The sequence below is a fragment of the Rhinoderma darwinii genome, chromosome 12, assembly GCF_050947455.1.
Source record: "Rhinoderma darwinii isolate aRhiDar2 chromosome 12, aRhiDar2.hap1, whole genome shotgun sequence".
NCBI classification, from domain to species: domain Eukaryota; kingdom Metazoa; phylum Chordata; class Amphibia; order Anura; family Rhinodermatidae; genus Rhinoderma; species Rhinoderma darwinii.
Window position 1 is genome coordinate 69,700,854 of NC_134698.1, and position 13,289 is coordinate 69,714,142.

General features: G+C 43.7%; 1 protein-coding gene across 2 annotated transcripts in view; it reads left to right on the forward strand.

Moving 5' to 3' along the window:
* Positions 1 to 357: 357 nt before the first annotated feature.
* The window catches only part of AKT1 (AKT serine/threonine kinase 1), a 97,291-nt gene continuing 84,359 nt past the window's right edge, over positions 358 to 13,289 (forward strand). The window contains exon 1 of one of the 2 annotated variants that reach the window (XM_075843822.1): positions 358 to 896. The gene's annotated coding sequence lies outside the window, so the exon portion shown is untranslated. The remainder of the gene's footprint in view (positions 897 to 13,289) is intronic. The other variant, XM_075843823.1, reaches the window with a different exon arrangement.

Here is a 13,289-nt window from a genome sequence, read left to right on the forward strand (position 1 = left end):
GCACATGCCCTACCAGCCCCTTCCTGGCTATATCCCTGATTTTCATTATGACCAGTAGTTAGGTGACCGGTATAATGACAATAACTACATCTCTACCTATATTCATGGCTACAATTTTACTTCCAACGTAATTCAATCGTTCCACCATCCTTGCATTTGTATTCACCTCCATATAAATGTATAAATCCATGCATTTTGCAAATAGCTATTTGGAAATAAATGTAACTGCAATACTAGAAGCCTCCTATGGCCGTGTGTTCTCTTCCAGCAGCTCAGAGGTTAAAGCTCACCTGTCTGCTGGGTAGGCACAGATACAAACCAGACTCCTCCCTTGTAGGGCTGTGATGGATTTCCTAGCAGAGAGCTAGCTGCAGGCGGTAGGACCCAGTGGTCATCTAGAGGCAGAGAGTGTAAGAGGCACAGAGGGAGACACATAGAGGCTGGAGAAAGGAAGAGAAGGAGGATCACTCTGTGCAAAGGGAGGAAGAGAAAGACAAGCACCAACCAACCAGCAAGACTAGGGTGGCAGCTGATCCTCTGCACCAAGGATGATCCAGGGCTGAAGACAGCACAGCTGATCCTGCACCCAGCAAGGTGACAGCAAAAAGCAGCAGATCCTCCCATCCCTCCATACAATCAATGGGCTGAATCTGCAGCAGCAACATTACAACCAGCAGCAACAGCCCTATCCTTCCCCTCTTCCTCCTCCTCCCACCCTCTCCCCCTCTCTCTGTCTGCTCTCTCTCCTCTCCTCCCCCCTCCTTCCTTCTTTCCTCTCCCTTCCCTCTCATGCTCCCCTCGGTGATGGTGAGGCTTCAGCTGGCTGCAATCCACCACTAGGCCCTGTGGCTCTCCTTCTCCTGCAGGCACAGCTCCTATATACCTCTTGCATCGATGTAAGTCAACTGCCCTCCCTTGTATATCCTTTATGATGCATGCACACACCCTATAGTAGCATCAGGGCCTTGCTTTAAGACCCTCTAACCATGCCCATCTTCTGTAAATACCCCCATCTGTCTAGTGCCCCACCCCCCCTGTAGGGTACAGATTGCTGGTACATAGACAGTTTCATACATTCACATTGTATATTTGCTCCCTGTCACTGCATAGACACATTGGATACATTGTAACTGATGATTTTGCTGGATGTGATGCAGGATCCTGTATTTACTCCTTGGTTTTGCTGTTTATTTCCAGGGCAGGGCTGTGGCTGGTTGTTTTGCAGTCTTGTCTTATTTTGATACATATATTGTAAATATAAATAAATAGAATCCTGTGTTTTGTTTCTAGTTCTGATACATTGTGTGTAAATAAATCCACATCTTGCACAGTTCTGATGCCTTGTCTACATTGTATCCATTGTTCTGGCAGTGCATCATTTATATTTTCCACCTTCTAAACCTTTTTTTGCAGCCAGTTTAATGCTATCAGTTGAATGCACCCCTCCCAATAATGCCCACTTCCTGCGTACATACTGTAATATGTATGGCTGGGCTGCTTTACCATGCCACATCCCACTCTGCCCTCTGCCACCAGCCTGCTATGTGGAGCATGATCATTTGCTCCTGGTACCCGGCCTTCTAGGAATACGGGAGACTAGGAAGAGAACGAGAGCAAATGTTTACCTAGGAAATACATGTATATCTGGTGGTGTGTGGTTGGAGGTTGGCACCGTACCATAGCAACCATGTTTAACCCTAACGATGCCTGCAGACCCTGATGTACAGTAGTAGATGTGATGGTTGTCTATCTTTATTTTTTAATGGCCATTTGTTTCGTGTTTTAGTTGGGATGGTTATACGTTATTGCAGTAGTTATTATGCGCCAGTCTGACACGTCATAGTGAAGTTGTGGACGTGTTTTGACGTAACTTGTCAAAACACAATGATATAACAAGGCTTTGTTCACATGGCGTGTATTTGACTCGTTTTTGCCACGTTCTACGCACCGAGAAATGCATCTAAAAACGCAGGCTTTAAGCTTCCCGTTGACATCAATGGGAAAACGTATTGTAGGGCACACGACAGTTTTTTTTTTTATGCTTGTCAGGTCAATCCTTGGCATGCAAAATGCTCCGAAAACGCCCCTTAGGCCTTATTCACACGAACGTTTATTACGTCCGTGATACGCGCGTGAAAATCAGGCGCGTCGCACGGACCTATGTTAGTCAATGGGGCCGTTCAGACAGTCCGTGATTTTCACGCAGCGTATGTCCGCTGCGTAAAACTCATGACCTGTCCTATACTTGGCTGTTTTTCGCCCATCATGCACCCATTGAAGTCAATGGGTACGTGAAAATCGCGCACGGCACACGGAAACACTTCCGTGTGAAGCGCGTGATTCGTGCAACAGTAGACAAAGACATGAAGGAAAAAATAAAAGCACTTCCTTCATTTCTTTTTCTAAACATCAAAACCGTGTGTCATAAGGATGGCATATGCGTGAAAATCACGCAGCAAACACTGATGACACACGGAACTTCAATGCGCAAAAAACGCTCACGTTTGTGTGAATAAGTCTAATTACGTGCCCAAAAAAAAGGCAAAAACGCGTCAAACGCTTGTACTTAAAAAAGCACTTTGCAAAAAACACTAGCGTTTTTTACGCGTTTACACGTCGTGATTTATTTTATTTTTTTTAACAAGGCCTAACCATGCTATATTTTATTTATTTCATTTATTTTTCTTTTCGGTTAGAGCAGTGTTCTCCAACCTGTGGTCCTCCAGGTGCCTACAACTCCCAGCATGCTTTGATGGACTGCAGCTGGGAGTTGTAATTTTGATGCTCCTGGAAAGCCACAGGTTGGAGACCCCTGGACTACAGTATATACCTTAGGTTGGTACAGTAACCTAGGGTAGGGGGTACATGACACGTCTCTATGGGGTACTTGTGCTGCCATTGTTCTGTGATTTTCATGAGTGCAGCAAAGTGTGTGATCATAGCATTGTGGGCACTTTGTCGTAGTTTATTTGAGTTGGGTGGGGGGTCCTTGGCATAGGGATGTCAAATGTACATATTACTATATACCCTACTTGTGCTATACATAATAAATCCTATAAAACCTTCAATTTGAACAATTTTTCTCATTACAGCAGTTATGGTAAAGCTGGCCCTCCACCAAGGATCGATCTGCCACTTGTCAGTGGTTTATTGTTTTAACCTACGGCGTTGTCATGGTGGATGAGAACCTTCACAGACTGGAAAAACGCTGCGGAATTTACACAACGGAATTCGGTGCGGAAATTCCGCAGCATTTACAGTAGCAGCAAAGTGATTACGATTTTGCAAATCTCAGCCCCGCTGCGGAAAAAAAAAAAAATGCAGAAAATTCATGGGATGTGTTCTGCGGTGCGACTTTAAAATCCGCAGCATGTCCACTTATGCTGCGTATTCCGTGCGGAGATGCTGCATGTTTGGCCCATAGACTTTAATGGGGAGCAGAAATTCCGTACTAAAAATCATAGTTGAGTTGTAGTTTGTATAGCGACTCAACAGCGGAATTGCAGTAAAAAAACCCACATAAAATCTGCAGTTGCACACGTTTGCTATAATCGGTGCTTCACGCTAACTCCACAGGTAAAACTGCAGCAAAAATCGCTGAAAAATAATCACTATTTGCGGATTTCTTTGACTGATTTACCTACTCCTTCTTCTTTTTTTTTTTTTTTTTTTTTATGTTCTGATTCACACGAACGTGTTAAACGTCCACGGGACAGCCGTTGAAACAGCGGCTGTCCCACGGACCTATATTATTCAATGTGGCCGTTCACACAGCCATTGTTTCAACGGACCATGTGAAGGGTCCGTGGGATAATTGGACATGTCCTATCTTTACACGCATCACTCCATAGACTCTCAACTATGGGGGATGCGTGACATCGCGTCCCGCAGCGCTGAGCACTATTGTTTCTGGTAAAACTATGCACACCATTACTGGAACCAGACGGAACCCATTGAAGTCATTGGGTTCCGTCCGGCGCCAATGGTGTCGGTCATTCAATGGTATCGGCGCTTATGGTATTTTCCTCAGACGGAGCAGAACAATGGAAACGCTGATGCACATGTGAAAGGACCCTTAGTCGCAGACTTGATCATATTCGCTGGGAAAAATTACACACTATTTTTTTCCATCAAAATGACAAGACACGTCGACAGAACCCACATTGAGTCTGAGGTCCGTATTGCGCCGTTTGTGTCCGTTGTGTGACGGATCCGGCACTCCGTTAATTTCATTGTTTTGCTTCTATGACGGAGCAGAATAACAGAACTCAAGAACGCAGATGTGAACAAGGGCTAATGTAGTGATGAATCTTCACCCGTATGTTACGGAGTATACAGATAGTTGCAGACTACCGTCCTAGACAATAATCCAATGATCTCTAAAGGGCATGCTGATGGTTGTAGTTCCACAACAGCTGATCATGTCCCCTATAATCCATGGTTACAACACTATTGGCCTCTTGTATAACACACAGCACTGTTGCCCACAGCAACCAATCCCATTACGGCCTAGAATATGAACCGGTCTGATCCGCTTTCTGTATATGTGGCCTATGTTATGGGCCGGTTTCACACAAGCGCAAGTCCTGGGCTTGACTGCCGGTCTAATGACTTGAACTCACTGCATCGTAGCCCAAATTACAGCGACAAATCTCAGCACGAACGCAGGTCTAATGACCTAAACTAAAGGAATCCTAGATCCTTATGATGCGTTTAGTTCAGGTTATTAGACCCGCGGTTGGGTTGGGATTTACAGCCCTAATAATGGAGAGAAGATTCTCTGTTATTACGCTCACTGGTGATTAATAATGTCAATCATCTTAAAATACACTTGTCATGAGGATCGGGTCCCCGCTACACTGCCTCGCCGTTCCAGACTGCAGGGGTTCTATTCGCCGCTTCCTAAGTCCCTGTGTAAAGAACGTGTGGCCGGTGCTGAAACTGGAGGTCACGGTCGGTTAGGTTAGCGGCTCTTCTCCGATCAGCGGCGCCAAGTTTTCTAGTCGCACCGCTGATCAGGTGAAAGCTTCTGACTGGCAGGACCCTGTGCCTGCTGTCCAATCTGCTGTATAAACCTGCAATTTGAGTGCGGTGATTACAAGGATGTGCAGGTTTGTAGCTTCAGGCAACGGCACGCCCTGTGCTTATACCTATGTACTTATATGTTCTAAATTCGTCCGTGGAAGGGGCGAAAAATAATACGAATTTGACTATAAACTATAAATATTAATCCGAATTGTGGCGTCTCTATTCTGACCTACGGAAATCTGTTCCCTTAGTCCGAAGACGTATATAATTTTCTTGGCCATACTGGTTATAAGACTTAAAAATCTAGAGGGGTTATCTGTCTTAGACAACTACTTTTTGATATGACCTATTCGGGTGTAGTAGAATGGGATCCCCATCTTCAGGCCACCCCCCAACTAGCCAAGAAACGTCTCTTTGTGGCGGACGCGGCTTGGACGGCCCATTGATTTTAATAGGAGGCGTGTAATGCTACACCTGAAATGAGGTTTTATAGTGGGGTTCCCAGCACTGGTACATGACATTATTCTCATCTCCTGGGGCTTTCAGGATAGATATGGGTTGTAAAACTGGACATCATCACCATTACTTGGATATCTCCTGAGAAAGCTGGGTGGCAACCAATTTGGCACCAACAGGATTAGTCACCCAGCTTTCCAAGGCTCCTGCAATCTGACAAGTTATACTGTAATGCACCCTCTTTCACATATTGCGCCATAACTGTAGATTGGCCTTTCAGGACTCTAGGAAAGCTGGATGACAACCCCTGTGGTATCTATAACAGCACAGAATAATTAATCTATAATTGAAGGTTATGCATGTGGTATGAAGATCACCTTATGTAAGAAATGTTAGTGTGTTTTGACGTGTCCACCTGTTTTTATATAGCGGCAAGGCTGCCCTATGGATTCTGCTGTCCTTATGATATAAAGTACAGGGGTTCGTGGTTCCCATTGTAGACTAATATGGCCCTCGGCCACAAAATGTGACATCACGTCCTTCATGTGACTCAACTTTCACTGTAAGAAAATGCATTGCATTTGGAAATTAAAGCCACATCACAGGTCTTGTGTGAGTTATCGTGCCAGTGGGGGGGGGGGGGGGTCACAACCCATTTTATGCCATACGTGTCAAACACTGGAGGGGCGATAGAGCAAGAGGCTTCCCTTAGCCAAAGCCAAGAGCAATGTCCAGTATGTATGGCCCTCAACCATTTGCTTTCATTGAAAACTGATCCCATTGCTTATTATGAGGGCTCATCCGATCCTGAGATCGAGTGTGCCCAGTCCCTCCTTCCAGACAAAAGGTGGCCATATATGCCTGTTCATTTTATATATGAAGGTCTAACATACAGTATCAAACAATCATTGATCACCTACATAAAAAAATTAACATTATTATACTCCAGAGCAGCATTTACAATTCTGCCGGCTTCAGAGCTGAAATCTCCCAGCATTCCTTGCCTGTTGATTGTCTCCCCAGTGCTGGTTCTAATGACTTTCACTGTATAGTAATCTAATATAGGAAAAAGGAACTGTCCCTCTGCATTATAGAAGCTCAGCTAATCTATTAGAGGTCTTCTGTGGACCGGCTTGTTGATTGTTTCCTATCTCTGTTGACCACGTGGCTTTCTTTTACTGCTAGGAGAACTTTGTTTGCCAGCTCTAGTCGCATTTAAAAGTTCTTAAAGTGTTTTTCCCATCTTAAACATTTATGGAATATCCACCGAAATAAATGGCTGATCAGTGCAGGTCCCACCGGTGGACCCTCGCCTATTGGGAGAATGAGGGTCCCGTAACCCCAGTTCACTAATTCACCGGTTTTCCCACAGAATTCAGGGGTGGCACCCGCGCCTATCAGTCATTTATAGCTGTTCTATTGTTCGGGGCATAGACTGGGTTAATTTGTGGGTGCTTGTCTCAGTGTTCGAGCAAGGCTGTTGTGCGTCGTAAGTACATCTTAAATGTGAGGGTAGTGATGGGCAGGAGTGGGCACAGCCTCTTAAGTTTTGGACGGATGCTCTTAAAAGGTATTTGTCATTACAGAAAACGTCTGACTTTTTTCTGACTTGTTGCTCAGACTCCGACTAAGCTCTAGACAAAGATAGTGATGTGCCCCTTTAGCTACCATTCAACTTTGTCGGTTTTCCTAGGAGAGCGGTGTACAAATTATGTGGAAAATTATAGAGCCCACACAAATGCTAATGGGAGCCAAAGGGGCACAATACAGACCATAAAGATCGAATCTTCTGCCATCTTTCTATGACGTGCCATATATTTAATGAAATGACACCATAGTACTTGGAGCCTGTATGATGGCACACACAGTCTCTACGATTCCATATTACAGAGCCTTGGGCACTCCGTGTGCCAACTTATGGTGCCTACTTACGGCATCCTATTATTGGGGTAGCCTCCGCTAGAAGCAAGCCGTAATAGGGCTTTTTTTTTTTTTCTCTTTTTTTGATTTCTGTTTTGAAAACTCTGTAATAAATCAGAGGGATTACGGTGGTACAGTATATGCCCATAGTTTTAATATGGTTGTGTGCATAGACATTAGATATCTGCATAAAATATACATTCTCGTTGGCCAACCTTGCGTGTATTTTCAGTTGAGCGGAGGTTGATGAGCTTTTGATGGCTATCTGGCCTTGTTTACATCTCGTTGGAATTTAGGGTTAAGTTCAGGCGCGGTGGATTTGTTGCGGATTTATGGTTTATAGTACAATACAAGAGGGTGAGGTTTGAAAAAATCGGCACAGAAATCGGAGCATTCAGTAGGTTTTTAAATCCGCAGCTTACTCATTCTTGAGCGGAAAAGCCGCAAGTTTTCAGCCTTTGCCATATATAGGGCTAAATCCACAGCAAAATCTGCAAGTAACACATGCAGATTTTGCCGTGGATTGATAGCAGATTTGCTGTAAAATCCACGTCAGAAATAAACTGCCACATCTGGCCTTAGCCGTCTTGCAAAGGACCGGTCTAGGGTGAGTATTCGGCCGACAGCTATTCTTCCTGAGTCCACCATAAACGTCCAAGATCTGCAAGTTTTTTTAAAATTTTTAATGGGGGGAGAGAAATAAGCCTCCGTGAGACCCCTCTAACAGTAACTTATCTCCTGCAGGTAGAAAGAATGGGGCCTTTGGAAATCCAAAATGCCGATCCTTACTCCCATTCCCCTTGACACCTGCTATTATGGAAGAGTCAGGAATCCCCCATACACATTAGATAGTCGAGGGGTTCGGCTGAGGTTTATCTAAAGATTGGGCAGGTAAACTCCAAGTTGTCCATATTCCTTGGAGACCAGACTTTTAGGGACTGTCTGGCAAGGACCATATACATTCTATATAATTTGTTTATAGTAGCCCCCATCCACCCCCCCCCCATATCTGTTATATTGCTTTGTTAGGCTTTTATGAGCACAGATTAACAAGGTTAAGAGTTGGTGGACACCAGATTAAGCAACAATGCTCAATGGCGTTCACCAGCAGCAAGATGGGCACATACCATGCACCCGGGATATTGAGGCACACAACGGCGGTATGATTTTCTAGTATTTACTGAGGAAGCTCTTGAGTCTTCTAGTAAAAATATAATAATGTTTATAGGGCAATTTTTTTTTTTTTAAACTTTTTTTACTCTGAAGACCACGTCGTTGATCAAGTATTTACTGTACACAAGTTTGCCATTTATTCAGTATTCATGCAAACGTTTACCAGTAGAAGTGGTGGGCGGCCATTGTGATTTTACTTCTAATGGAGTTGTCAGAAAATGCAAAAAATTAATATTGAGGTACAGCCATGCTTTACTAAAGAATGTTCTACTTTTATACTAATGTCCGTCTGTTTGGAACCCATGTAGGCAGCCATACCTGTTCCAAAAAAACTAGTTGTCTGGATTCCCCTTAAAGGGGTTGTCAAGGATTAGGAAAACACGGCTGCTTTTTTCCAAAAACAGTGCCACACCTGTCCACAGGTTATGTGTGGTATTGCAGCTCAACCCCATTTACTTCATTGGAGCTGAGCGTCAATACCAGACACAACCCATGAACAGGGGTAGCGCTGTTCCTGGAAGAAAGCAGCCATGTTTTACTAATTCTTTACAACCCATTTATAGCTACAGCTCTCAAACTCTGTCCACCTGCTGATCCCTAATTCTTACTCCATTGATGTCATGTATAGACCCGAGTTACAATGGTAATGTCTAGAGGGGACCATATATTGACTGATCTATACAATTTTAGCTCCAACAACAGCAGCTGGCGACGTAGTGGGTCACGATGATGTTGGAGTCCATTGCAACGTTTTGCAGCACCATTGCACCCATTGGACATAACAATAACTTGGCCTCAATTGGATGTAGTGTCCACATTTTTCCCATATACCATCCTAACATGCAGCAGAAGTCCAACCTTGCTTGATTTTTTTTTTTCGTTGACCGTCATATTAATTTTTACGGTACAAATTGTTCTTTCTAATGGTATTGGAAATGGCAGAACTGCTGTTTTTTTTTTCCCATATCCTTACGGATTTTGGGTTTACGGTGTTTACTGTACAGTGAAACTGACACGTTACCTTTGTTCTGCGGGTCCGTACAATCACGGTGATACCAAATTTATATAGTTGTTCTAATGTTTTAGTACCTTTTTAAAAAATATATATATATAGAAAAAATATAAGTTTGCAAGAAACAACTTTTGTGGCATCGCCATGTTGTGACCCCCCCCCCTCCCCCCGTAACTGTTTATATTTCGGTGTACAGAGCTGTGTAAGGCGTCATTTTGTATGGGGAAAGATGTCGTTTTTATTAGGCCCCATGAAAACAAACGTGTATGTTTATGGGCACGGCCGACCGCGTACGGCTGCAGACAGTCCTCCCATTATAATGTATGGGAGCAGTCTGTAAAATAAAAAAAAAATAGGACGTGTCCTATTTTTTTTTTTACAGGAGGTTTCTACGGCAATGACAGGAGTCCGTCGGCCATAGAAATGAATGGGTCCGTAATTATGAACAAAATCTACGGTCGTGTGCATGTTGCCTTAATACAATTTTCTGGAATGTCGGGCATTTCGATCACTTTTTATAAAAAAATTTTAGGGGGTTGAAGTGGCAAAAAAACCCCAGTGATTTGGCCGTTTTGATCTTTTTTTCCCCACTATGGTGTTCATCGTTTTGGATAAATATTTTTATAGTTCAGCCATTTTCAAATGTGAGGATACCTAATGTGTTTGCTTTACTTTTGTTTATTTTATGTGATCTAGGGAAAGGGGGGGGGGGTTGAATTTTTATATACAAGTCCTTCTCGGTGAATTAGAATATCTTCAAAAAGTTAATTTCAGTAATTCAATTCAAAAAGTGAAACTCATATTCTATAGCTTCATTACACACAGTGATCTATTTCCAACATTTTTTTTCTGTTCATGTTGATGATTATGGTAAGTTAATGAAAACCCCAAATTTTGTATCTCTGAAAATTAGAATATTATATAACCCCATTTCAAAAATGATTTTTAATACCGAAATGTTGGCCTACTGAAAAGCATGTACAGTATCTGCCCTCAATACTTGCTCGGGGCTCCTTTTGCATGAATTACTGCATCCATGCGGCGTGGCATGGAGGTGATCAGCCTGTGGCACTGCTGAGGTGTTATAAATGCGGCGTGGCATGGAGGCGATCAGCCTGTGGCACTGCTGAGGTGTTATCAATGTGGCGTGGGATGGAGGCGATCAGCCTGTGGCACTGCTGAGGTGTTATGGAAGCCCAGGTTGCTTTGATAGTGGCCCTCAGCTCGTCTGCATTGTTGGGTCTGGTCTCTCATCTTACTCTTGACGATACCCTATAGATTCTCTATGGGGTTTAGGTCGGGCGAGTTTGCTGGCCAATCAAGCGCAGTGATACTGTGGTTATTACACCAGGTATTGGTAGTTTTGGCAGTGTGGGCAGGTGCCAAGTCCTGCTGGAAAATGAAATCCGCATCTCCATAAAGCTTAGAAGAAAAAGGTAGATCCGGAGTTTTTTGTATATAAAATATAGCTTTTACTTGTTTCTCTTAAAAAAAAAAATTGCTTTAGAAAAAACATGCATGTACAGACAATATATATAAAAAGTAGCAAGTGGACTGAATTTGTGATGCTCATTCATAGCCTGTGTCCAGTATCGTGAGGTGATACGACATTAACCCCTTCCCGCCGGATCACGTATATATACGTCATTAAAATCGGTGGCTTACCGCCTTTTCACGTAAATATACGTCATGGAGATGAAGCTGGCTCAGGAGCTGAGCCAGCGACATCACCACCGGGTGACAGCTGTATGTTACAGCTGGCACCCTAAGGTATCGGCCAGGACCGGAGCTAGCCTCCGATCCGACCGATTAACCCCTCACATGCTGCGTTCAATAGAGATCGCAGCATGTGAGGAGTTTATAGCCACCGGCACCCCAGCAACGTGATCGCTGGGTTGCCGGTGGCTGCAAAGGCGATCGGAGGGCTAATGCTTACCTCCCGATCAGCCTGTAACGGAATCCTCCTATGCCCCGTCGTCGGCGGGGCCCAGGAGGCTTCCGGCAAGATGGCGCTGGCTCAGCTTCCGGCTCAGAAGCTGAGCCGGCGTCATCAGCAGTGGGTGTCCGCTGTATGTTACAGCGGACACCCCGATCTATCGCCAGGAACCGGAGCTAGCTCCGATTCCTGGCATTAACCCCTTCGATGCAGCGATCCATTGTGATCGCTGCATCCTAGAGGTTTGTAGAAAATCGGCAGCCTTGCCATGCGATGGCAAGGCTGGCGACTGCTACCATGGCAACAGGAGCCCTAACAATGGACTCCTGTCTGCCATTACGTAAGCTGATTAGGCCCCGCCCAGAGGCGGAGCCTAATCGGCTTGCTGTCAGTGAACAACTGACAGTTCCAATACATTGCACTACATAGGTAGTGCAATGTATTAGAACATCAAACAAATAGTTGGACATTCAAGTCCCCTAGTGGGACTAAAGAAAAGTGTAAAAAAAAGTGTAAAAAAAGTAAAAATAAAAGTTGGAAAACATACAATAAAAGTTTCAAATAATAACACAAAACACAATCGCCCTTTTTCCCTTATAAGTCATTTATTATTGAAAAAAATAATAAAGCCATACATATTTGGTATCGCAACGATCGTAACGACCTGAACTATAAAAATATTATGTTATTTATTCCGCACAGTGAACGCCGTAAAAAAAAACTCAAAAACACTGCCATAATTACTGTTTTTTTGGTCACTGTCTTCCAAAAATTGAAATAAAAAGTGATCAAAAAGTCGCATGTATCCAAAAATGGTACCGATAAAATCTATACCTCGTCTCGCAAAAAAAACAAGCCCTCACACAGCTCCATCGACGAAAAAATGTAAAAGTTATGGCTCTCACAACTTGGCGACAGAAAAAATACATTCTCTTTCCAAAAGTAATTTTATTGTGCAAAAAGTTATAAAAAAGTTCTATAAATTTGGTATCGCCGGAATCGTACTGACCCGCAGAATAAAGGTAACATGTAGTTTATAACGTACGGTGAACGGTGTATATAAAAAAAAAAGTGGCACAAGCTGGGCATGACATTTGACACTGAATTGGCATATCTAGGGAAACTATTTAATTTGTACCCTCCGCAGCGCAATCATTTATGGAAAAGACACGTGGGGTGAAAATGCTCACTACACCTCTTAATAAATGCCTTGAGGGGTGCAGTTTCCAAAATGGGGTCACTTCTCAGGGGTTTCTTTTATTATTTCACATCAAAGCCTCTGCAATTGTGAACCAATACTTTATAAGTCGCCAAATTAGGCCTCAATTTTACATGGTACTCTTTCACTCCTGAGCCCTGTCAAATGTCCAGGCAAAAGATTAGGGCCACATGTAGGGTGTTTCTAAAACAGGGAAACACCGCATAATAATTGAGAGCTGTCTTGTTATGGTGGCACAAGCCGGGCACCACATATTGGCGTATCTAAGGAAAAATTCCCATTTTCATTCTCCCACATCGTGTGCACACGAATTTCTGCAAAACACCTGTGGGGTTAACATGCTCACTACACCCCTAGGTGAATACCTTGAGGGTGTTGTTTCCAAAATGGCGTCACTTCTGGGGGGGATACACTGTTTTGGTCCCACAGGGACTTTGCAAATGCAACATAGCGACCAGAAACCAAATGCAGCAAAATCTGTACACCAAAAGCAAATGGCGCTCCTTCCCTTCTGAGCCCTGCCGTGTGCCCAAACAGCATTTTAC